Source organism: Rhea pennata, chromosome 19 (genome assembly GCF_028389875.1).
Source record: "Rhea pennata isolate bPtePen1 chromosome 19, bPtePen1.pri, whole genome shotgun sequence".
NCBI classification, from domain to species: Eukaryota; Metazoa; Chordata; class Aves; order Rheiformes; family Rheidae; genus Rhea; species Rhea pennata.
In genome coordinates, this window is record NC_084681.1 from 659,493 (window position 1) to 683,967 (window position 24,475).

Sequence of the window (24,475 nt, forward strand, 5' to 3'; positions counted from 1 at the left end):
CCGTCGAGCCCTGCACTGCCGCCAAGCCCTGTGCTGCTGCCGCCGAGCCCCGTGCCGCCGCCGAGCCCCGTGCCGCCGCCGAGCCCCGTGCCGCTAGCCCGCCCGCTGCCCCGCGCCCTCCCGCTGCGAGCTCGGTGCCAGCGCCGCACTGCGCCGCGGCGGCATCGCCTCGCCGCCCTCGCGGAGCCCCTCCGCCCGCCGGCGCGTGCCCCTGCCGCGCTCTGAGCCGGGATCCCCTCGGGTGCTCGGCAGCCCCCTGGCAGCGGGGCCCGTGGGGGACAGCGGGGCATCACCAGCCTCCTCTGCCCGGGGGTGGGGGGTCCCTGGGGGTCCGCGGCGCAGGGTCCCGGCCTGCCGGGGTGCCGGCTCCGCGAGCCACGGCGGGTCCCCGGCGCCGCTGGCCGCGCGCCAGCCCGGCCCGACAGCCCCCTTCGTTTCCGTTATTAATTAGGGCTGTCGCAGCGCGTGTCAGCCTGGCTGTTATTTCATTCAGGGACCATTAGGTTCCCCGGGTTCGCTGCTCGCCGGTGCTCAGACCTACGGCTGCCTCGCGCCTCCCGCCGCCCAGCCATCGCCGGCGCGGCGCTGCCGGCGGGACGCGGCGCGGCGCTCCCGAGGGCGGCTCTCCGCGTGCCCGTTAAAAGGCTCCCGGCATCGGCGCCCCGGCTCGGGCAAGGCGCCGGCGAGGAGCGCGCTGCCGGGCGGGCGCAGCGCCCCGCGCGACACGCAGCCGCGGAGGCGCTCGGGCCCCGGCAGCTCCGGCAGCCGGGCTCTGGCCGCCGCCATCGTCTCTAGCTGATTAAATGTCCCTCATTAACGAGTTTCTTTAATTAACGAAGTTCTTCTGTTTGCTCCGCTTGCTCCCCCCCGCGCTCTGCCTCCTCAGCACAATCCAGGCCGTTTCCTTTCAAGTCGTTCAGCGCGTGGGGCCGGTTCCTGCCGACGCCGCACTTTGGTGATTGCGCCTGTCAGCTCGGGGCTGCCGACTCCATTTTTAACGTTTTCTCCGTTTTAAGGGAAGAAGGCAGCAGAGGAAGCGCCCGAGCTCGAGCGGAGCGCAGGACGCCGGCGCCGGCACGGCTCGGGGCCCGCGACCCGTCCCCAGCCCCGCTCCCGCCTGCCGCTGAGCGTCAGCTGCCTTCTCCAAGGAGGAAAACACCGTAAATTTTGGATGATGGCGGCTGTGCCCAGCGCAGCGCGAGAGCTCTGCTGAATTATTAAGCCGCTGGTTACACTGCGTCACTCACCGGCTACCCGCCTCCGGCCGAGGCGGACGGGCGGCAAACGCCGGGGGCTCGGGCGGCAAGCGGCATCCTCGCGGCCCCCTGCCCGCGCGCGCCCGCCCGCCCCCGAGCCCCGCCGGGGGCAGCAGGACGATCCCCCAGGCTGCACCCGCGGGTGCTCCCGGCTCCCGCGGGGCGCGCGCCCCGCCTCGGCCCGGGGTCGCTCCCCCTGGCCGCCCGGCTGCTGCGGCGCCCCGAGCAGCACCGCCTCCCCGGCAGCGCGGCAGCCGCGCGCGGCACCGAGCAAGAAGGGCGCCGAGCAACGCCCGGCGCCTGCGGCGCGCCGGCTGCAGCGGGGCGGCACTTCACTGCTGCAACACGTCTGCAGCGGCTGCCGCCGGCAGCGCTCGCGTGTCCGGCCGCGAGCCGCGGGCGCCGGGAACGGCCCGGAGCGGAGCCCGCTCTGCGGGGCGGGCGAGCGGCGCCGGGCCCCGTGCCGAGAGCCTGGCACGGCCCGGGCGCGCGCCCCGGAGCAGGCGCGAGCCGCCGGGGCGCGAGCGCGGCCTCGGGCACGGCCCCGCGCTCGGCCGCTCGCAGCCGGGCCGGGAGGGAGGCGAGGGGCCGCGGGGAACGGCTTGAGTAGCGACGTGGCGGGGAGGGGCGGGCGGCACCGGCCGAGGACGCGCGCTGCCGAAGCCGTGCCGGGGCAGCGAGCCTACGGCGCTAACGGGACGGGACCGCTGCGGTCCCCCCCCGTGCCGCGGCCGGGAAGGAGTGGGAACGCCGCAGCCCCGGCTCGCTCCCCGGCTGCGCCGTGCCCGGCGGAGCGGCGCTGCCGGTGCAGGACGGTGCTGGGACGCAGGCGCCGCGCGCGGAGCTGGGAGGTCGCGGCGCACCGGGCCGGCGTGCCGGAGCGCAGGTCCCCGGTCAGCCAGGCACCGGGGGTCCGGCACGGGCTCCCGGCTCCATCAGCCGGAAACTTCGGAGCTGAGGCGGCATGAAATATTCATGAAGTAAATGGTGCAATTTCATCTGCATTCAGCCAACTTCATGTATATTGCAGCGCATTATGAAATGATAATGTTGTGTAAGCGAGGCGCGGCGGGGGGCTGCGCGGCCCCCAGCCTCGCGCCGGCCCGGCGGGCAGGCAGGGACGGGGCGGCGGCTCCGCGCCGCGCGCTCCTCTCGTCCTTCCCGCGAGCGCCGCCGGGGCGCTCCGGCAGCAGAGCCGGCCCGCGCCGAGCCCGCGGCCCCGGCGGACGCTGCCCAAGAGGAGCGGCCGGGCCGGCTCGCTGCGGAGCGCTGGGTAGGCCCGCGGGAGCGCGGCGCAGCGGGACGCGTGCACGCGGCAGCCAGGACTGCCCGGAGCGCTCCGTCTCCGGCGGGCGCCAAACGCAGCGCACAGGAGGTGGGAAAGCCGGGAGGGCACGGCGCAGGCTTGGCGGCAGGATCCCGGACGGGCAGGCGTGGGAACCGGCCGGAAAAGGACGCGCACCCTTGGCAGGGCTGCCCGAGCTGCCTGCTGCTCCGGGGCATCGGCACGGGCCTGCAGCGCGCCGCGCCGCGCCGCGCCGGCCGCAGCCTCCCCGCGCGCCGCGGCGGTGCCGGTGCTGCTGCAGCCGGGCCCGTGTCCCCCCCCCGCCGCCGGCCGGGCCCCCGCGCAGGTCCCCGCTCTCGCCGCCCCGCCGGCGCGCGCCCACGCGTGCACGAGCCCACGGAGCCCGGCTCTCCCACACAAACCTCCCTAATAGGCAGTCAGGAGCATAATTTTTCCTCTAATTACATATTCAGCACTTCTGAGAAAATGAGATTTTGGTAATTCAATTGGACTGAAAAGCAGGGCTATAATAAAATGAAATTTGTAACAATCGCGCAGTTAAATTAGTTAAATGGAGAGGAAGGAGCTGTGGAAAATTGACCCCTCGATCTCCTAAAGACTAATCAGACATTTGAACCGAGCTGCACTAACAAAGCGCCCGGGGTGCTGCGGCGGCGGGGACGAGAGCGGAGACGGCGCCGGGCGAGAGCCGGGAACAGCGGGGCCGCGCCAGGGCTGGGAGCCGCCTGCGCGGGGACGGAGCGGCCTCCCGGCCTCCCGGCGGGACCGGCCCGCGCGGGGACGGAGCGGCCTCCCGGCCTCCCCGCGGGTCCAGCCCGCGCGGGGACGGAGCGGCCTCCCGGCCTCCCCGCGGGTCCGGCACGCGCGGGGACGGAGCGGCCTCCCGGCCTCCCGGCGGGTCCGGCCCGCGCGGGGACGGAGCGGCCTCCCGGCCTCCCCGCGGGTCCGGCCCGCGCGGGGACGGAGCGGCCTCCCGGCCTCCCCGCGGGTCCGGCACGCGCGGGGACGGAGCGGCCTCCCGGCCTCCCCGCGGGTCCGGCCCGCGCGGGGACGGAGCGGCCTCCCGGCCTCCCCGCGGGTCCGGCCCGCGCGGGGACGGAGCGGCCTCCCGGCCTCCCCGCGGGTCCGGCACACGCGGGGACGGAGCGGCCTCCCGGCCTCCCCGCGGGTCGGGCCGCACGGGGACGGAGCGGCCTCCCGGCCTCCCCGCGGGTCCGGCCCGCGCGGGGACGGAGCGGCCTCCCGGCCTCCCCGCGGGTCCGGCCCGCGCGGGGACGGAGCGGCCTCCCGGTCTCCCCGCGGGTCCGGCACGCGCGGGGACGGAGCGGCCTCCCGGCCTCCCCGCGGGTCCGGCACACGCGGGGACGGAGCGGCCTCCCGGCCTCCCCGCGGGTCCGGCCCACGCGGGGACGGAGCGGCCTCCCGGCCTCCCCGCGGGACCGGCACGCGCGGGGACGGAGCGGCCTCCCGGCCTCCCCGTGGGTCCGGCCCGCGCGGGGACGGAGCGGCCTCCCGGCCTCCCCGCGGGTCCGGCCCGCGCGGGGACGGAGCGGCCTCCCGGCCTCCCCGCGGGTCCGGCCTGCGCGGGGACGGAGTGGCCTCCCGGCCTCCCCGCGGGTCCGGCACACGCGGGGACGGAGCGGCCTCCCGGCCTCCCCGCGGGTCCAGCCCGCGCGGGGACGGAGCGGCCTCCCGGCCTCCCCGTGGGTCCAGAGTGGCCTCCCAGCCTCCCTGCAGCCCTGGCACGCGTGTGTCCAGAGCGGCCTCCCCGTGGGTCCAAAGCAGCATCCCGGCCTCCTCATGAGACCGGAGCGGCCTCCTGGCCTCCCCGCGGCCCTGGCATGCGTGCATCTGGAGTGGCCTCCTGGCCTCCCTACGGGTCCGGAGTGGCCTCCGTGCGGGAAAGGCATGCATGGGGACAGAGCGACATCCCAGCCTCCCCGTGGGTCCGGAGCGGCCTCCCGGCCTCCCCGCAGCCCTGGCGCACATGGGCATGGAGCAGCCTCCCCGTGGGTCCGGAGCGGCCTCCCCGCAGCCCTGGCGCGTGGGGACGGAGCGGCCTCCCCGTGGGTCCGGAGCGGCCTCCCCGCAGCCCTGGCGCGTGGGGACGGAGCGGCCTCCCCGTGGGTCCGGAGCGACCTCCCCGCAGCCCTGGCGCGTGGGGACGGAGCGGCCTCCCCGTGGGTCCGGAGCGGCCTCCCCGCAGCCCTGGCGCGTGGGGACGGAGCAGCCTCCCCGTGGGTCTGGCGCAGCCTCCCCACAGCCCTGGCGCGTGGGGACGGAGCGGCCTCCCCGTGGGTCTGGCGCAGCCTCCCCGCAGCCCTGGCGCGTGGGGACGGAGCGGCCTCCCCGTGGGTCCGGAGCGGCCTCCCCGCAGCGCTGGCGCGTGGGGACGGAGCGGCCTCCCCGTGGGTCCGGAGCGGCCTCCCCGCAGCCCTGGCGCGTGGGGACGGAGCGGCCTCCCCGTGGGTCCGGAGCGGCCTCCCCGCAGCCCTGGCGCGTGGGGACGGAGCGGCCTCCCCGTGGGTCCGGAGCGGCCTCCCCGCAGCCCTGGCGCGTGGGGACGGAGCGGCCTCCCCGTGGGTCCGGAGCGGCCTCCCCGCGGCCCTGGCGCGTGGGGACGGAGCGGCCTCCCCGTGGGTCCGGAGCGGCCTCCCCGCGGCCCTGGCGCGTGGGGACGGAGCGGCCTCCCCGTGGGTCCGGAGCGGCCTCCCCGCAGCCCTGGCGCGTGGGGACGGAGCGGCCTCCCCGTGGGTCCGGAGCGGCCTCCCCGCGGCCCTGGCGCGTGGGGACGGAGCGGCCTCCCCGCGGGTCCGGAGCGGCCTCCCCGCGGCCCTGGCGCGTGGGGACGGAGCGGCCTCCCCGCGGGTCCGGAGCGGCCTCCCCGCGGCCCTGGCGCGTGGGGACGGAGCGGCCTCCCCGCGGGTCCGGAGCGGCCTCCCCGCAGCCCTGGCGCGTGGGGACGGAGCGGCCTCCCCGTGGGTCCGGAGCGGCCTCCCCGCAGCCCTGGCGCGTGGGGACGGAGCGGCCTCCCCGTGGGTCCGGCGCAGCCTCCCCGCAGCCCTGGCGCGTGGGGACGGAGCGGCCTCCCCGCGGGTCCGGAGCGGCCTCCCCGCAGCCCTGGCGCGTGGGGACGGAGCGGCCTCCCCGCGGGTCCGGAGCGGCCTCCCCGCAGCCCTGGCGCGTGGGGACGGAGCGGCCTCCCCGTGGGTCCGGAGCGGCCTCCCCGCAGCCCTGGCGCGTGGGGACGGAGCGGCCTCCCCGTGGGTCCGGAGCGGCCTCCCCGCAGCCCTGGCGCGTGGGGACGGAGCGGCCTCCCCGTGGGTCCGGAGCGGCCTCCCCGCAGCCCTGGCGCGTGGGGACGGAGCGGCCTCCCCGTGGGTCCGGAGCGGCCTCCCCGCAGCCCTGGCGCGTGGGGACGGAGTGGCCTCCCCGTGGGTCCGGAGCGGCCTCCCCGCAGCCCTGGCGCGTGGGGACGGAGCGGCCTCCCCGTGGGTCTGGCGCAGCCTCCCCGCAGCCCTGGCGCGTGGGGACGGAGTGGCCTCCCCGTGGGTCCGGAGCGGCCTCCCCGCAGCCCTGGCGCGTGGGGACGGAGCGGCCTCCCCGTGGGTCCGGAGCGGCCTCCCCGCAGCCCTGGCGCGTGGGGACGGAGCGGCCTCCCCGTGGGTCCGGAGCGGCCTCCCCGCAGCCCTGGCGCGTGGGGACGGAGCGGCCTCCCCGTGGGTCTGGCGCAGCCTCCCCGCAGCCCTGGCGCGTGGGGACGGAGCGGCCTCCCCGTGGGTCCGGAGCGGCCTCCCCGCAGCCCTGGCGCGTGGGGACGGAGTGGCCTCCCCGTGGGTCTGGCGCAGCCTCCCCGCAGCCCTGGCGCGTGGGGACGGAGCGGCCTCCCCGTGGGTCTGGCGCAGCCTCCCCGCAGCCCTGGCGCGTGGGGACGGAGCGGCCTCCCCGCGGGTCCGGAGCGGCCTCCCCGCAGCCCTGGCGCGTGGGGACGGAGCGGCCTCCCCGCGGGTCCGGAGCGGCCTCCCCGCAGCCCTGGCGCGTGGGGACGGAGCGGCCTCCCCGTGGGTCCGGAGCGGCCTCCCCGCAGCCCTGGCGCGTGGGGACGGAGCGGCCTCCCCGCGGGTCTGGCGCAGCCTCCCCGCAGCCCTGGCGCGTGGGGACGGAGCGGCCTCCCCGCGGGTCTGGCGCAGCCTCCCCGCAGCCCTGGCGCGTGGGGACGGAGCGGCCTCCCCGTGGGTCTGGCACAGCCTCCCCGCAGCCCTGGCGCGTGGGGACGGAGCGGCCTCCCCGCGGGTCTGGCGCAGCCTCCCCGCAGCCCTGGCGCGTGGGGACGGAGCGGCCCCATCGCGGCGCGGTGGCTGCCGGTGCTGCCGGTGCTCTGGAGCAGGTACAAATCCATTAGCCTCAACAGTTATCTTGTTGTTCGTCCTTTTTCATTTTTTTTTCCTCGTGTGAAAGAAAGACAAGTTTCTCATTTGCAAGTTAATTAGTCTAATTAGCTCTAATTAAGAGCTCCCCGCACAATGCGGATCGCGAGGAAGCCGCCACCGTCGCCTGCTCCCTCCCTCGGCTCCCGCCGCCGAGCCGGTGGCGAAGGCTGCACCGGCAGGGCGGCCGCCCCGGCGCCGCGTGCCCGCTCCGGCAGCCGCGCGCCTCCCCTCCGCTCCCCTCCCGTCCGCCGCGGAAACGCCGGGAAAGCGGCTGGCAAACTCGGGATTTCCCGGGGCCGGCCGCAGCGGAGCAGGTTTAGGGGGGCCGGGGTGCTGCGCCCCTTCGGCGGGCGTCCCGGGGCAGAGCGGTCCCAGGGCCGCGGCCGGGCCGCGGACAGCGCGCGGCGTCGCGTGCCGGCGGCGATCGCGCCAGCTCGTGCGCCGCTGTGCGCCCGGGCGACGCGAGCGGCGAGGGATCGCCGCTCGGAGACGAGGCGCAAACCGCGGCGGAGCTGCCATTGCGCCCAGGGCAGCACCGCGCCCGGGGCGCCGGAGCGGGGAGGGCTGCGCGGCCCGGCGGAGACGCGCGGCCCCGCGGGTGCCGCGCCGTGCCGGCTGCGCCGGTCCCGGCACCCGCCGCGGCAGCCTCGCGCCGCCCGCGGCTCCTTCCAGCGCTTGCCGCGCTCTGTCCAACGGGATGCCGGTGCCAGGGATCGCCTTCCAGCAGCGCTGCTTGCAGAGGCCTGGAGCGGCGCCTGCTGATCCTGGGCAAAGCCAACCGGTACCATCCGCGCAGCTCGGCCAGGGCGCGAAGCCGCCGGCGCTGGGGGCTGCCGGGGCCGGGGAGCGCGGCCCGCGGGGACGCCTCTGCCCGCCGGCCGCCGCCAGCCCTCTGCCTGGGGCCGCGGCACGGCCGTCCCGGGCCGGAGCATCCCCGCCGAGCGCCGCTGAGCCCGGCGCGGCCAGGCCTTCCCGCCGCGCCGCCAGCGACGTCCCGGCCAGCGCGGCGGCGGCGCTGGCTCTGCCGCCAGGACGGCTGCTCCGGCTCCGGCAGGACGCAGATGAGCTCCGCGCCGAGGGCTCGCGCGGGCGCCGCACGCCCTGCACCGAGGCGCGTCCCGCGCGCTCCCTGCGCCCCGGGGCGCCTCCTCCCGCGGCGCCCTCGCCTCTGCCCCACGCCGAAAGCTGCCCGGCTCCTGCGCCGCTGCAGCGAGCGGGGCCGCCGGGGCCAGCGCCGGGCCCAGCGCCGGGCCCAGCGCCGGGCCCGGGGCCACCGCTGCCGCGCAAGCCGCGGACCACGCGCAAACTCGCGCTCCGTTGCCTGGGTGGGGTCTGAGTCTCCACCGCCCGACGTCCGCCACTTCGGCACCAGCGCGCTGGGAGCACACAACTGCCTGCTTCAGGCAACTGGCTTTCTCCCTTGCGAAGCAAATACTCCAGTGTTCCCCGACTAAGGCATTTTTGGAAGCGTTTTGGGACCCTCTCGGCACCCTCAGCCCGGCCCCGCGTGGCCGCTGGCCGGTGCCCGAGGGCACCGCGCCGTTCCCGAGCCGGGTGCTGCGCCCTCCCGGCGCCCCGTCTCCGGAGCCGTCATCTCCCAGCTGCAAACCCTGGGAACAGGAACGCCGCCGAAACACCGCCGCCACGCCGGGGCCCGCTCCTGCTAGGGCCCCACCGCGTTTTGGGCCAGAAGTCCTTATCGCTCGATATGCGCAATGCGCCTTACGCACGAGAGCCCCGTTTGGAGCCGTCAGCAGGAACTGGGGGAAGAGCTGGCAGTTAGCACTCAGCCTTCATGGCAAAAGCAGCCGGGGAGCCAAATTACCACCGTGACTTTGCAGATCCCTGGGAGGAGCGAGACTACTGGGGCGTTTGAGCCCCCGAAGCAAAAGCTGCAAATGCCAGAACCGCCCCGAACTTGGAGCAGCTCGACAGAGCTGGTTGCAAACGCACTTTTCTGCGCGCTGAGCTCGGAGTCAGCGGGTGCCGCTCCGAGGGCGCAGGCGGGACGCGCGTACGGTGCGCGTCTGCACGGGCACGCTGAGTTTGCTATCCTAATTAGCCTTTCTTCTTCGTTAAGCCATATCCCTCCAATGACTGCCTGTAATGCTTCAAAGAATGATAGATACTAAATCTAATTTAATCTACCCATTCACCCATCACTATAGTACTAAAATAAGAATATACCTATAAAAAGAGCATCGCCAGGCAGTGTAGGCCTAAATTATAGCTTTTGTGGGAAAACCAGCTTTGCAAAAGCTAAAATTAATGCCAGTGTTTTCGATATTTTAAAAAAAAGAAAACGTATTTTTTTGCGGCTTGAAAGCCTTTCCTCCACCGTGCACCAAAACCGAACGCTGCAGTGCGGGACGAGCGCCCGGGAGCCGGAGGAGCCACCCAACAGCAAGGTTTGGGCTCTCGAGTCTGCGAATCGTGCAAGGAGGGGGAAGGAGCGGGTTTTTAAGAGAACCCGCTGTTGCGATATGCCAGAGTTCTGCCAGGAATAGACCTGGTCCCTAAAAATACAATATTCTAAACTCGGCAGCAGCCCTTTTGGAAAGGAATTTTCCAAGCAGCCTTTTGCAGCGGCTGGTTCCTGGGGAGGCCGGTGCTGCGCAGGTGCACCGCGGGCCGGGCCCCCGGGAGTGGGGGGAGCGGGACGCGGGGTCGCTTCCGCAGGGGGGCTCAGCCCACCTGTGAATTAGCCCGCACTGACGCACAGCCTGACATGCAAGTAACTTGCTGCGCGAGATGCGGGAGCCCAGGTCTCGCGGCTCGCGAACGGCGACGCCGAGCCTCCGGGCCCCAGCCCGCTCCGGGTCGGCAGCGCGGCTCTTCCTGCAGCGATTAGCTGCTCTGCTGTTACTACAGTTGAGACACTTCTTAAGCAGCGACTAATTCCTGTTAACTAACCGCAGCCGCCGCAGCCTCCCTCTCCGCTCAGTCTTCACTGAGCGAGAAGCTCAGCGCTACAGTGAAACGCCCGGTGCAGCCCCGGCTCTCCCGCCCCTCCTCGCACCGCCCAGCCCGCGCACCCAGCCCCGCTGCCGGCTTCTCGCCGGGCTCCGCGCTCGCCCGGCCCCGCACGCCTCCTCTCCCGGGCGAGCCCGAGCCGGCGGAGCCCTCCTCCCGCAGTCCCCGAAGCGCGGAGACGCGCGGCACGGATCCGCACCGTGCGGAGAGCTGCGTAACCAGGCTGCCGGGGCTCGGAGCACGGCTGCTCCCGGGGAGCTGATCGGAGCGAGCTGCGAGGAGCCTGCAGCCGCTTTGATGAGCTATTCAGACCGCCAAAGCCCAGCCACAGCTGGATTTTTCCTGGCATTTGGCTGATCAAAGTTTTGCAGACAACTTCATTTCTTGGTCATCCCTTTAAATACTGCCACCATCAAAAATATTCATGCCGGGAAGCTAGAGAAATACGAGCTGCCTCGTTGGGAACAAATGCAGCAAACGCCACCAGGTTCCCTGCAGGGAGAGCGCACGGCCACGGAGGGGCCGGGGAACGGGGCTCAGCTGGGCGAGGAAGCCGTTGCCTGCACCTGTACCGCCGCAGCAGCCCCTCCGCTGCGAGCTCCCAGGCCGCGCCGCGCCGTGCACCATCTGCGCGAGGACTTCATTTCCAGCACGGGCCTCTTCGGCTGCACACGGTTTTCAGCTACCAGCTCTCTACGTATATTTGCACAACCCATATCTGATGCACGGAGTTGTCTCACTGCACCAACACAGAAACACTTTAACTACAGACATGCAACCTCTAAGGTCTAAACTACCCGAACTTTCCACAGCCAACCTCAGTTCAGGAAAACATTTGAAAAAATAAGTTTGTGCAACTTTTCTGAGCTGTTTCTAGGGGTACACGGGTGAAACCAGGCTGGCTAAAGGCCGAGCAGGGCCAAGCACGTGCACACCAGGGACGGCATTGCTGCGCTGCATGCTCCCAGGTGTGTTAACGCAGTCCGCGTCCAACGTCCCAGGCGAATTCCAGGGCTGAGTCCCGACGCACAGTCAACGCGCTGGCAACGTGCACGACGCAGAGCCGCTGCTGGGAGCGGGGACCGTGCGGGGCAGCCGGGGCGAGGAGCAGCGCTGCACCGCTGCCCAGCGCCCTTCCCGCTCGCAAACGCTGCTAGCGGCGTCCCTTTGCCTGACGTCGTGCTGCCGAGCGCAGCAGCGATGCTGCAATCACCATCTCCAGACCCCGCATGCCGAACCCAGCAACAGACAAATCCGGAGGAAAGGAGAGAGATCCTGGCCCTCGTCTCACTCATTAGCTGGGTAAAAACCCAACTCCAAATCTCTTAATAAAACCCTCCTTTCTGGCTCGCTTGTCCAAAACTGCTGCCAAGGAGCAGGAGGCTTCTGGGAGACCAGGAAGGAAGAGACGCTAAACGCTACGTCCAAATTAAAATAAATAGGGCACTGAAAGGAACCAGAAATTACTGGGTGCAAACTGCCACGGGTGGGGAAGAGCCGTAAATGAGATAAAAGTGTCTCCTTCCGGAGACCTGAAACCGTGCTCGAGGGTGTCCTAGCTGGTCGCCGGCGCCTGGCACGCGGGTCTGCGGGAACCGCCGCCGCCTCCGCCGCTCCTGGCTCTGGCGAGAGCCGCAGGCAGAAAAAAGGGAATTCCAGCTGGAAAATGCAACCACCCATGCCGCCGCCTGTGCCGGGCCCTGCGCCGCTGCCCGTTCAAAGCATCGGATGCCTTCCCTTCCCCAGACCTCCCCAGGGACCGGTGGGAATCTGGGGGCAATTCCTGCCCCTCGCCTTCCCGGGGTGCCTGGGCAGCAGAGGAGGAGCCGCGGGGCCCCGCTGCGCAGCCCGGAAAAGCCAAGGTTTAAATCCAACCCACCCCCGGCACATCAGAGCCTTCCCAGTGGCTCTGCCTGCAGGAAGGTGACATAAATCACGCGCCCGCTGCGGCCAGCCCATGCACCAGCCCCGCCGCGCGGCCCGGGCCCGGCGCCGGCGCGCACGCCGTGGCTGCCCCGGCGTAACCGGTGCCGCGCCGCCGGCCCTGGGGCCTTGCTGCCCCCATCTCCAGCTCGGCGCCCCCGCGGCCGCACGCTCTCCAAGTCTTTAGGGACCTCTAAGGAAACGAGCCGCGCTGCCCCCGGCTGGCGCCCGCGCCGGAGCCCGCTGTCCTCAGCTGCCAGGTGAGCTGCACCGGCCGCGCAGCGAGCGGTTAGCATGCCATGAATTTTTAAAGCTCCGAAAGCACAAATGGAGCAGTTAGCCCGGCTGGGAGATGGGGATTTCCGACACGGCAAAGAGGCTTTTGAAGAAAACACTTCCTCTGCTGAGCCGCGCTTCCCCGGGGACGGCCAGCCTGGGAACCGGCGGCGCTGGGTCCAGTGGAGCATCCGAGAACCGAACCGCAAGACGGCAAGAGCCCTGACGGGAAGTTAAAGAACTAAACCGGTGGCGCGGGGCACCCTGCAGCTGCCAGCGCCCGGCACCGGGGCTGCCCGGAGCCCCGGGGCGGCCCGGACCACGCGGCCCTGCCCGACCCATCTGCCGCACCTCCGCAGCAGCGGCGAGACGGACCGGTTGGCTCCTGAGCCGGGTCTCGGCCCCGGGCAGGCACCGGCTCATCACACGCGCACACGCGTGCACACGCATGTGCGTGCATCCCCAGCCGCTCACTTTCCCTCTCCCCAGAGGCTGCTCCAGCCACGGACAAGCCTTACGCCTTTTAGCTGAGCATCCATCATTTTTCCTCGCTTTCTGCTGGATGATAGCAGCCCTGAGAGGGAAGGTGCTGGACCGAGGCTGGCGGCTTTGCCTGCGGCACTCTGCCGGCATCGCAGCCCCTCTCGAGCCCTGGCCGCGCTCCGAGGCGCTGCACGGAGCAGACGCCGCGGCAGCAGAACCAGAGCCCCCCAGATGAACTCGCAACCACGGAGCACAAGCTGCTCCCGCAGGGCAGCCCGCCGGCGCCGGCAGGCTGGAGAGGCCACGCGGGGCTGGAGAGGAAGAGGTTAAGCCCTGACCCTTAGCTTAGAGCAAGCCGGCCAGAGCGCACGTGTGAACTGCAAAGCAAAAAAATCCCCCGAAGAGGGTCACTTACCTGTTGGAGGTAGAGGAAGGCTGGAGGACAGGGGAGAGAGTGAGGAAGCATGCCTGAGTTGGAGACAAGGAGGCAGCCCGAGTTAGCCATGGAGCACAGCATGTGTTGACAGGTAGCCGTGAAGCTGCTCGCAGTTTCGTCCTCTTCTACACACTGCTTATCCTCAGTCTTCCTTGCTCTCCCCCGCGCGCTCGCCCCCTCCTCTTGCGCGCCCTCCCGGCCCCCTCGGGTGCTATTAGGAGGAATTCATCTGAGGCAGGCTGGCCGCGCTCCGCTCTGCCACCGAAGGCAGGAACAATGCTCGGCTATTTACTCCGGTGCCATTAGACACTGGCACTGAGCGCACGGTCTGCAAAGGGTGTGCGTGAGCGAGAGAGAAGGAGAGGGGGAGAGAGAGAAAGGAAGGGGAGGAGGAAGGGAGAGAGGGCGAGGGAGCGAAATAAAAGGGGTGGGAGTTGGAGGAGGAGGGGGAGTCCCCTGTGCATTCAGACATCAAACAGAGCTCTGTATAAAATGAAGAGAATCCGTAATGACATGAGAACAGCTGATCCCGCACTTAACCCCTCCGCTGCTGGGCTCGCGCGCAGATGGCTTCCCCGACCGCCGGCAGCCCCTTCCGCAGCCCCCGCCGCACATGCTGCTGCGCCGGGCTTTCCGCTCGGCTGGGAGTCGCACGGGGAGGGACGGGCTTTGCAGGCAGGGGCTGGTCTCCTTCCTGACACTGACTCCGAAGGAAATACAGATCTTACCGGGAGTTTCGGTGATGTAATACGGGCACACGCGCCCGGGGAAGCTGCGCCGCGCAGCCTGCGCTTCCAGCGGAGCGCAGCCCCCGCGCTCCCCGCGCCTCCCCGCCGCGCCGGGCGGCCCCGGGACGCTCCACGCACGCACACGGAGACACGTGCACAAGCGCCACGCTCGCCGCGGGAGACGCGCATGCAAGCACAGGCAGCCGCGGCGCCCGGCGGAGCCCGCCGACCTGGCCTGCGAGCGGTGCCGGCGCGGCGGGCTCCGCGGTGCCGGCTCCGGCGCAGGTGCGGTGCCCGGGCACGGCGCTCCCCGGCGCGGCCCCTTCCTCCAGGAGCGCTCTGGGGAGGAGGCCGCGCCGCGATGCAGCTCCCCCGGACGCCGGAGCATCCGGGAGCCCCCGGCGCTGCCGCGAGCGGCGAGGATGGGCGCCCAGCCCCCGCGCAGCAAACTGGGGGGCAGGCGGGCGCGCGAGGGGCCCGCTCGCCCAGGCCCCCTGCCCCGCGCAGCCCTGCCGCCAGCCCGAGCGCCGCGGCGGCGGCGGCGGTGGCGGCGATGCGCCTGCACCCGCGCGGGGGTCTCGGCCCGCGCCGGCCCCGCGGCCGCCCCGCTCCGGAGCCGCGGCCAGCTCCGGAGCCGCCTGGCTCGCTTTGCGCTCAAGTACGTGGGAAAGCGAAACCTGGGTTCAATTCAGTTTCCATCTTGGCCAAATATGATGCACAAAGGCAGGTCTGTGCCAGCAGCTGCTGATGCTCTGTCTCCTCTGGAGCCTCCAGCACATGCACAGCCCTGTTTGGAGGCTGGGATTTTCCACAGTATCCCTAGACATAGCGACATGCTGCAGTGTCCTGGTACATTCACAGCGGTTCCAGTCTATGCTGCAGATACTCGGCAGACAGCGCAGGTCGCGTGGCCAAGCTGGAGGCTCGAAGCAGCGCCGCGGAACAGGAGCAGGGGGCTGCCAGCCCCGCGCTCGGCCCGGCGCCCGCCCAGGGGCCGGCCCCGGCCGCGGGGGGAGCGCCGCCGGCGCCCCGCTCCCCATCGCCCCCGGCCCGCAGCCCCGCCGAGCCGCGGCCCCCGAGGAGCCCCTCCAGAAGCGAAGGCTCCTGGAAGGAAAGTTTATTTATCTGTTTAATTAAGATGTGTTCACCAGGCGCACAGACCCCGTTCCATCTGTCTCACTTACAGCGGCGTCCCAGTAAAATTAAACCTAATAAATATCAGACGCGGGAAAGCAAAGGGCACATGTAAGATATATGATCAAAGGCAGAAGTTGCACAGGGCTGCAGTTCTAAGCACATCTTTCTCTCTGCCCTTCGGGGATGGGTTGGCGACGTGCTCCCATGCACAGGATGGGGCTGGCTTTCCTTCAAATCAGCACTATTTTCATTTTTTATTTATTTTAAATGAACCCTTGAGGGCTCCTTGGTTTTGTTTTCTGGAAGAGGGAGAGCAACGCGACGCCGGACAGCGGCGGCCTCGGCTGCCGGTGCAGAGCCCGGCCAGGCCCCGGAGCGAAGCGGCGGGACCCGTCTCGGCGAGCGAAGGGGCGAGGAGGCGATCGCCGGCTGCTCCCCGCACTGCCCTGCCGGCCGCTCGTGGGCGGCTCGGCCAGCCCACCCGCGACACGTGCACTCGGCGGGAGCCCTGCGCCGAGCTGCGCCGAGCTGCGCCGAGCACCGCGCCAGGGCCGCCGGCCGGAGCGGGGAGCTCCGGGCGCCGCGGGGGACGGCCGGGCGGCGGTGAGTCCTCCCCACCGCTCCTCTGGCAGGCCCCGCGGCCAAGGCGCTCGTTAATTAAAAGCTCATTAGTAGTTAGTCATAGATATAAAGCGATTAAACGAGGGCTCCTGCCGGGGCTGAGCTGCTAGGAGCAGGGCCCGGGCTGCAGCCGGTGGCCGGCAGCGAGGGGAGGGTCTCCGGCTTCTCCGTCCTGGAGCTTGCTGCTCCGCAGGGCTCGGCTGCTGCCTGGCCCCAGCCGAACGCTTCCTGGCGCGGGACAGCTGCCTCGGCACGGGACCCCGGCTCGGCACGGGACCCTGGCTTGGCATGGGACCCGGCTCGGCACGGGACCCTGGCTCGGCACGGGACCCGGCTCGGCACGGGACACCCGGCTCGGCACGGGACCCCGGCTCGGCACGGGACCCAGCTTGGCATGGGACTCCGGCTCGGCACGGGACCCAGCTCGGCACGGGACACCCGGCTCGGCACGGGACCCCGGCTCGGCACGGGACCCAGCTTGGCATGGGACCCCGGCTCGGCACGGGACCCAGCTTGGCGCGGGACCCCGGCTCGGCACGGGACTCCGGCTCGGCACGGGACCCAGCTTGGCGCGGGACCCCGGCTCGGCACGGGACCCAGCTTGGCACGGGACCCAGCTCGGCACAGGGGCCATCTGCATGCACATCCCAGCCCGGGTAATCGGCTTTCCCAGGGCGAAACCAGCCGCGAGGCCCCCGAGTGTTAAAGGCTCTGTGGGTGAAGCCGATGCCCAGGACCCTCCAGGCTGCTCCCGCAGCGGGGCCGAGCGCTCGCTGCAGCAGGTGAGCGGGGAGCAGCTTTGCCGGCTGGGACGCGCGGCCCCTGCCCGCTGCACCCCACGGGCACGTCCACAGTCCCCAGGGCCCCAGCGGCCACCGGGGCCGGGGGCCAACACGGAGAGTGGAGACTCCGAGTCCTCCTGCACCGTGCAAAACCTCGCAGAAACCCGCTGGGCCTGCCGGGGCGGTGGGAAAGGGAGCTCCCGCGGGGCCGGGGCCCAAAAACGAGCCCGGGAGATGGTGAGAAGGGCCAGGCTGCTGCTAGCCCTAATTCCCTTGGCTGGTGCTAGTACAAAGCCTGCGGAAAAACCCACCGATGCAGATAGCGCGGTGGAAAGGGAACCGACGGCGCACGCATTTGAACCAGGCAGCGCGGCGGCGCCGGGCCGGGGCTCCCCATGGCGCGCGGCGGCAGCCCCCGGTCCGGCCGCGGGCTCCGCTCCCGGCCCCGGCCCCCCGAACCGCCTCAGAGCCCCGTTGCAGAGAGGAAGAGCCGGTCGAGGAGGAGGAGGAGTTCCGGCAAATCCACGGCGAGGAGGAATATCCGCCCGCGCAGAGGGAGGAAGCGCGGTGCCGTGGGCCCCTCGGCGGGTCCCGCGTGCCACGGGAGCGTGGCCCGGCGCCGCTCCGCCGGGACACCTGCACCAGCCTCCTCTGTCCCCATCTAACCTTTTTTCCCATCTTTTCCCTCGCTCGTTCCTCCTCCTGCAACACCTGTGCCTCTAAGGGGGTCGATTAAGCCACAGCCTGCTCCAAACTCCAAAATCATACAGGAGATTTTACTGAAAATCTCCACTTTGAGCCGTTCCCAGTGCACTGGCTGCTGCCGTCCCGGATCCCGGCCTCTGCCCAGCCTCCTGCCGCCCCGTCCCCACGTGCCGGCGGCTCGGCTCGGTCCCGGCCGCGTGCCGGGCTGGCGATGTCACCAGAGCTGGAGTTGGACTCACCAGGTAGGGAGGGGACCGCAATCAGCTGCAAATATCTGGGGCAGCAGCTGTGGCAGCAGGCAAGGGAGCAGGAATGCAGAGAAAGCACATGAAAGTTTAATGGGAACTAGGGAAAAATATCAGCTCGTTTCAACCTTAGTTGCATGTTGGAAGAAGAGACGGGGGGGGGGGGGGGGACGGGGCTGAGGATGCTTCTCCGTGAGGAGGAGCTGGGAGGCAGTCCCCCGGGGACGCATCCTCCAGCCATCCTCCGCTCCGCCCAGAGAAGAGGCCACTGAAACCCCGGGGTTTCCCCCCAGACGGAGCCCTGGCTGCCTGCGGGGCACCGGCGCCGCCGGCTCCGGCTCAGCCCGGCAACCCAGCCCCGGCTCGCAGAGCCACAGGCCCTGGCTTCCCTCCCTCCAGCCCTGTGGCCCTTCCTCTAGCCCTTTCATACGACAAAATATTTACACGAAATGGCAATTAGGCTCCCTAGGTTTAACGAGAATTAACGCGCCGGCAGCAGAACCGTGACCGAGCAGGTGCTGGGGCACCGGGCGGACGCGGGAACCGCCCGGGACACGTGCCCAGGCTGGCCCGGTCCGAGCCAGACCCACCGCGTCCTTCTGCCCCCCCCGACGCCGGCCCGCTCTCGCGCGGGGTACGCGCGCCTCCGACGGGGAGCGACCCGCAGCGCGCCGGGACGGACGGGGCCACGGGCGCCGCGCGGGGATGCGAGGCGGGAGGTGCTCGGGAAGCAGCCGCTCAGTCCTCATTATAAGGCTTTTTGCATGCACAGGCAGGATATTAGCGTTCAAACAGTCTCCAGGACTCCAGGGCAAACTTTAAAAATCATAATATTTATAGACCCCTCCTTCCGCTCGCCCCACGTGCTCCTTATTTCTCCTGCAATTACTGCTAATTTGAAGACGTTTAGCTTTGGTTTCTCAGCCTGCTGCGGTGCCGCTTGCCGAGGCCCCCGCTGGCGCCTGCCGCCGCGGCGCTCCCGACGGGGACCGCCGTGCCGGCACGCAGGGCGCCCGGCTCCTCCGTGCCTGCTCCCGCACCCACGCCCGCCGGAGCGGCGCCGCGAAACCCTGCTCGCCCGTGGGCCGGGCACGCCACTGCGCCCTGCACGAGCCCCGGAGCCGCCGCTGCGAGGGCCCCGGAGAGCCACCCCACGCGCTGCAGCCGCACCGAGATTGCAAAGCACCTTACGCCGCGAAGCCGCTTCCCCGAGAAGCGACAAATTCGCATTATCCTCCTCTTGCCCGTAAGCTCCTTTCGGCTGCATCTTCCCGTCATCCCGCTCTATCCCTCCCTGCTCCTTGCCGGCTAATCCCGGGGAGTTGGGCGCCCCAGCACCCGCGGGGAGCGTGCAATCCCGCAGGGACTCCCGCCCCCCGGCAGCCCCCGCCGGGCTCCGCAGCGGCGGCCCGCGGCGCCCTTCGCCTCACCGGGGCCGCCCGCCGTCGCCAGATCCCCCGGTCCCCGACAGCACCGGAGCGGAGCACCGGGGGCTGCCGCAGCCGAGCCGGGCAGCGGAGCGCGACGCGACACGTGCAGGTGCCACCGGCACCGAATCCATCCCCCATCCCCGCCGTGGGAAACCTGGGAAGAAACCGGTGCAAAACATCTCCCCGAGTCCCTCCAACCCCACCACTGGCTGCCTGGACCCAGGGCGGCTCCCCAGCCCGTGGCTCCCCCCGAGCCGAGGCCAAGCGCGGCGGCTCTGCGCTCGCGCCCCAGCGAGCCCTGCTGTGCCCGGGGCTCCTGCCGCAGACCCCTTCCCTGCCCGGGGCTCCCGCTGCGGACCCCTTCCCTGCCCGGGGCTCCCGCTGCGGACCCCTTCCCTGGCTGGGGCTCCTGCTGCGGACCCCTTCCCTGCCCAGGGCTCCTACCGCGGACCCATTCCCTGCCCGGGGCTCCTGCTGCGGACCCCTTGGACCCCTTCCCTGCCCGGGGCTCCTGCTGCGGACCCCTTCCCTGCCCAGGGCTCCTACCGCAGACCCATTCCCTGCCCGGGGCTCCTGCTGCGGACCCCTTGGACCCCTTCCCTGCCCGGGGCTCCCGCCGCGGACCCCTTCCCTGCCCAGGGCTCCTACCGCAGACCCATTCCCTGCCCGGGGCTCCTGCTGCAGACCCCTTGGACCCCTTCCCTGCCCGGGGCTCCCGCTGCGGACCCCTTCCCTGGCTGGGGCTCCTCTGTGGACCCCTTCCCTGCCCAGGGCTCCCGCTGCAGACCCCTTCCCTGCCCGGGGCTCCCGCTGCAGACCCCTTCCCTGCCCGGGGCTCCCGCTGCGGACCCCTTCCCTGGCTGGGGCTCCTGCTGCAGACCCCTTCCCTTGCTGGGGCTCCTGCTGTGGACCCCTTCCCTGCCCAGGGCTCCTACCGCGGACCCATTCCCTGCCCGGGGCTCCTGCTGCGGACCCCTTGGACCCCTTCCCTGCCCGGGGCTCCCGCCGCGGACCCCTTCCCTGCCCGGGGCTCCTGCTGTGGACCCCTTCCCTGGCCGCCTCCTTGCAGGCCCCCCTGCAAGCTTCACCTGGCTGATGAGTCAGGGCCTCCGGGGAGGGGACCCGGTGCGGCAGGGGCGCTGCTGGGGAAGGGGCAGGGAGCCGCCGGCCGGGGTCCGCCTTTCCCGCGCCGCCCGGCCCCGACGCCTGCTGCCTGCGGGCGAGATCCCCGCGGGAGCAGGGAGCAGGTCGCCGGCAGCAGCCCGGCCAGAGCGCCTCGGCAGCCCCAACAGCCCGAAGCCCGAGCGCCCGGCGCAGAGGGAGGGCCCGGGCCGCCCGGCACCTGGTACCTACCCAAAAATACATCATCATGTCGCCGGCGGGTGCTGGGGGCTCCTGGGGAGCGGCGAGAGGAGCAGCAGGTCAGCGGTGCTGCCCGTGCTGGGCTCTCCCTGCCGGCGCCGGCTCCGGTTGCCGGTGCTGGTGCCAACGGCCGGGGTGGCTGCGGCGCTCCGAGTGCTAGCCCTTCTCCCTGGCACGGCACGGCACGGCACAGCACGGCGTGCACCTCGGAGCTGGCCGCTCGGAGAGGTGAGGGCCGGAGTGGGGCTCCGCAGAGCCGCGGCACCGAGCGGTGTGGGCCTGGCAGCCGCCGGAGGGGCCTTATTCCATGTTAAAAAAAGGCGAGAGGGAGGGATAAACCCCAAATCCTCTCCGTCGTCTTTAAAACAAAAAGGAAGAGCGAGCGTGCGAGGGAGAGAGGCAGGAGCCGGGGCTCCGGGACGTGGGGGGCTGCGGCCCGGCGGAGGCGAGAGCGCTGGGCCCAGGCTCCCGGGGGGCCCAGGCGTCCGGGAGCGGGAGAGGAGCGTGGGCTCCGGCGCTGACACTCAGCGGTGCGTACGTCCTGCCTCAGCGTTTTTCGAGCTACCCTGTCGATACGGGAATCGGCCGCGCTCGTGGTTAACCTGCGAGGTGCCAGCCCGCTCCCGGCGCGCTCTGTGCCCGCGGGGAGCCGTCTGCCGCCTCCGCCCGCGCTCCCGACCCCGCTGCCGCCCCCGCCGTGCGCGGCTCGGGCCGCGCTCGGCCAGCGGCGACAGGCGCCCCGGCGCTCGGGGGCCGCGGCAGCCGGCGGGCTGGGAGCGCGTGGCGCCCACGGCTCACGCCCCGGAGTCCCCACCGGCACGCGGAGCGCCCCGGCCGCCCTGCTCCCGGCGGGGGCTTGGGGGACCAAGCCGGGCGCCGCAGCTGCCCGCGGCCCCCCGCCAGCACACCCACCCCGCCGCGGAGCGGCAGCGGGAGCCCTCGGGGGCCGGACAAGCCCCCCCGGCGCGCAGCGGGCCGGTGCACGCCGCAGCTCTCCGGCAGCGCGGTGCGTCGCCTCCCACACCTGCCGCGCTCCCGGGGCCGAGAGCAGAGCGGGGGAAGGAGCGGCGGAGCGGAGCCGCCGCTGCGGGGCCGGGGGCCTCCCGCTCCCTCTTACGTCTTGGCGATGGGAACGGGCTTCCCTGCCCCGGCCCCGCGCCGCCGGAGCCCGTTCCCCCCGGAGAGCCTCAAAACGAAACCTGTGCCGCGGCGCGGAGGCACGCGGCGGCACCGGGCACGGCGCGGTGCACAGGGCGCAGCACCGCGGGCGGCTCGGCGCTCCGGCGGCGCCGGCGGCCCGGCCGCACGCGCAGGGGGCTGCAGCGGGGCGGCCGCGGCCCCAGTCCAAGGCAGCTCCCGTCCGGCCGTGCCGCGCTCCGGCCCCGAGCCCTTCCCACCGCCTCCCTGCGCAGCGGCGACCCACCGCGCGCCAGCCCCACCTCGGCCCCCGCGACGCAGCGGACCGTCCGGCCTCTGGCTCGCGCTGCCCGTTGTCCCGCTCCCATCCCGGCCTTCGCCGCCTTTTCCCAGCAGCTCCTTTTCCTCCGCCCGTGCTGCGTCGCAGCCCGAGGGACGCTGCAGGCTGCTGACGGTCACCCGCCCCGCAAGGGCTGCAGGACACACGGACGCGCTTCCCCCGGGGTGGCCGACTGCCAAGTCAGGGCAACATCCTGGCGTCGGCCCGGCTAACACCGGGCGGGAAGATGCGGGTCCCGGCGAAAATGCTTCCCTCAGCAGACACCCGCGCGGACTGCTCCGGGAGCGGCGCACGGCACGGACACACGGACAGCAACGTCAGCACACACGGACCACTCGCAGGCACCGCAACCTCGGCCGCCGGTCCTCGCGCCGCTCACGTCACGCCTGCGCGGGGGCTCAGCGCTGCCATCCCGCGGCGGCGGGGCGCGGGCCGCCCCGGGAGCCCCCCGGGAGCCCCGGCGGGCGCTCGCTCCTCCTCCCGCCCTCCCTCGCCTGCCTCCTCCTGCCTCTCTGCGGGCCCTGGGCGCGGGAGCACGGGCGCAGGCTGCACCGGGGGGCGGGGGCCCGAGAAGCGGCCGCGGAGCACGGCCTCGCCGGGAACAGCAGACGCGTCGGTACCTTTTAGTCAGCCAAGCTTCTCCCGCGGTGCTCGCGCTGGACTCTCTAAGGGAAGACAAGAAAGAGGAGGCAGAATTAAAATCAATGGTCGTTATCACCAACTTGCTCACAGTCAATGCCGCTCGTGCGCTGCCTGGCAAAGTTCTGGCACGCGAGCGTGACCACGAGTCTTCCCGCCCCGGGAAACCTGCCCTGCTCGAAAGCCCGCTGCCGCCCCGGCTCCGACCGCCCGCGCCCCGGCCCGCGGCGAGGTCCGGGCGGCGCCGCCTGCCCCGGCCGGTCCCGCTGCGCCCCGGCCCGGGGGCAACCGGCGGCGGCGCGCGCGAGGACGGGAGCGGTACGGCTCCCGGCGCCCGCAGACAGCGGCCCCCTGCCCGGCGCCCCGCGGCTCTGCAAGCGGTCGCAGCCCGCGGTTCCCTTTCGGCGGGCATTTTGCAGCCTCGGACCGGCCACAGCCGTGGTCAGCGTGCTCCCGCTTTGCCGCCGGTCCCCACGCTGCCAGCGCGGGCGCCCGCAGCGCCTCGCCGCTGCCCGAGCCGGCCCTGCCGCGCCGGCTCCCGGCGCTTCTTGGAGAACATCACTGAGTTTCAAAGAAAACTTCCCGAGAGCGGCACTCCGACTAATTGGCTTTTGCAACGTTGCCAACCAAAATGATCATAAATCATGTCAGACCCTCAGAAATAATGAGAGCGGCTTGTACACCACGAGATCCTTGGAAAGAACGAGCGAGGGTTGTGTCAGTCCGTTAAGTGCCTCTTTGGGGACCCCGAGGCGTCCGGCCCCGCAGCGTCTCCCCGCCGGCTCGGCGGCCGCGCGCAGCCGCAGCGGGGGCTCGCGCTCGGCCGCGCAGCGGGACGCTGCGGTACGGCAACCCCCGCCCCGGCGAAGCGGGGCCGGGCCGCGGCGCAGCTCGCCACGCTGCCGCGGCCTCCCCGGGGCAAAACCCCGCGGGCAGCCCTAGCCGGCGGACGCCCGCCCCGGGCACGGCGCGACGCCCGGCGCTTCCCGGGGAGGCTCCTCCCGGCGCCGCCGGGATCTCCGGCGAGGGCGGCTGCAGCCGCGCGCGGCTCGGCGGATGCTCCCGCTCCCGCTCCCCGCAGCGCCGGGCAGGATCGCGTCTCCCACCTGCCTTCCGCGGAAGCCCCCGGCCGCCCCGCTGCCCCGGGCGCTGCGCGGAGCGGGCGGCCCGCGAAACCCCCCGTCCTGCCGCCGTTGCCGAAGCGGGAGAGGAAAAGCCGCGGCGCGGAGACCCGCGCCCGGCGGCGGGGCGGGAGCCGCTCCGGGCTCCGCGAGCGGCTCCCGCGGCCGTTCCCGCGGCTCCCCGGGAGCCAGAGGCCGATGCAGCCTGCCAAGGGCCTGGCGCGGCCCCGGCCCCTGCCCCCTTCCAGCTTCGCTGGGAAACTTCTCAGCAGAATTTGCATATATATTTTTTTAAATGTACATTTTGACCTGCCTTTCTCCACCAAAAAATCCTAAATTAATTTTGCTTTTAATTAAATTCATTAGCAAAGATTATCTGGCTGAGGAAAAATACTATCCTGCCCCTCCCCCAGCAGCCCTCTCTATTTATATCGCCTATATACATAAGCAGCAGCGAATATTTCTTTATGGGCCATTAAAGGTTTAATGTTTAATTTATAACCACGTTCTCTGGCGGGCGGGATGGCCAGGCACAATGTCAACACTTTTAATTAAATGAGAAGGCTTTTTTTTTTTTTAAAACGAAGAAAGATGGCAGGCAGCGTCCGCGCAGCTCCGGGGGCGCGGGGCGGGCGGGCGCTCGCACCGGCACCGGCACCGGCAGCGGGTCGGAGCGCCCGCCGGAGCCCCCCGCGCCCGCCTCGGCCGGTTTTCCAGGCCGCTGGAGAGCGGCCGCCGGAGGCTGGGCGGTAAAGCCGAGGCCACTGCGGATGGGCGCCCCAGCTCCGCCGGGAAGCAAGGGGAAGCTCGGGAGACGCTTTGACACTTGCATAGCGTCCACGAAGGCACCCGGCACCTCCAAACTTGGGCTTTCCCCGAAGAAACCCCGGTGCGCAAGGCGGGACGCTTCGACGCCGGGCACAAGCCCGCGCAGCCCCGCCTGCCCGCGGGCACCGCCGGTGCAAACGCCCGTCGCCAAAACTCCCACGTGGGCGATTGCCAGGAATCCTCCAACCGAAATTCTTCCCGCGACACCTGCTCGTCCTCCCGCGCTCCCTGCCCCGCGCCCGCGTGCCCGACGACGGCAGCTCGGCGCCGCTGCCACCCTTCCCCTCCGGGCGCGGCGCTCCTCGGAGCGGGAAGAA

The 24,475-nt window shown here is 71.7% G+C and overlaps 1 protein-coding gene across 10 annotated transcripts in view; it reads right to left on the bottom strand.

The window, feature by feature from the left end:
• RBFOX3 (RNA binding fox-1 homolog 3) overlaps positions 1–24,475 on the bottom strand; it is a 73,299-nt gene that overhangs the window by 6,557 nt on the left and 42,267 nt on the right. For 7 of the 10 annotated variants that reach the window (XM_062592060.1, XM_062592065.1, XM_062592066.1 and 4 more), the window contains exon 1: positions 22,191–22,241. The exons of the other annotated variants lie outside the window; for them this stretch is intronic. The gene's annotated coding sequence lies outside the window, so the exon portion shown is untranslated. Of the gene's footprint in view, positions 1–22,190; positions 22,242–24,475 lie in introns of those variants that run through there. 10 annotated transcript variants of the gene reach the window in all.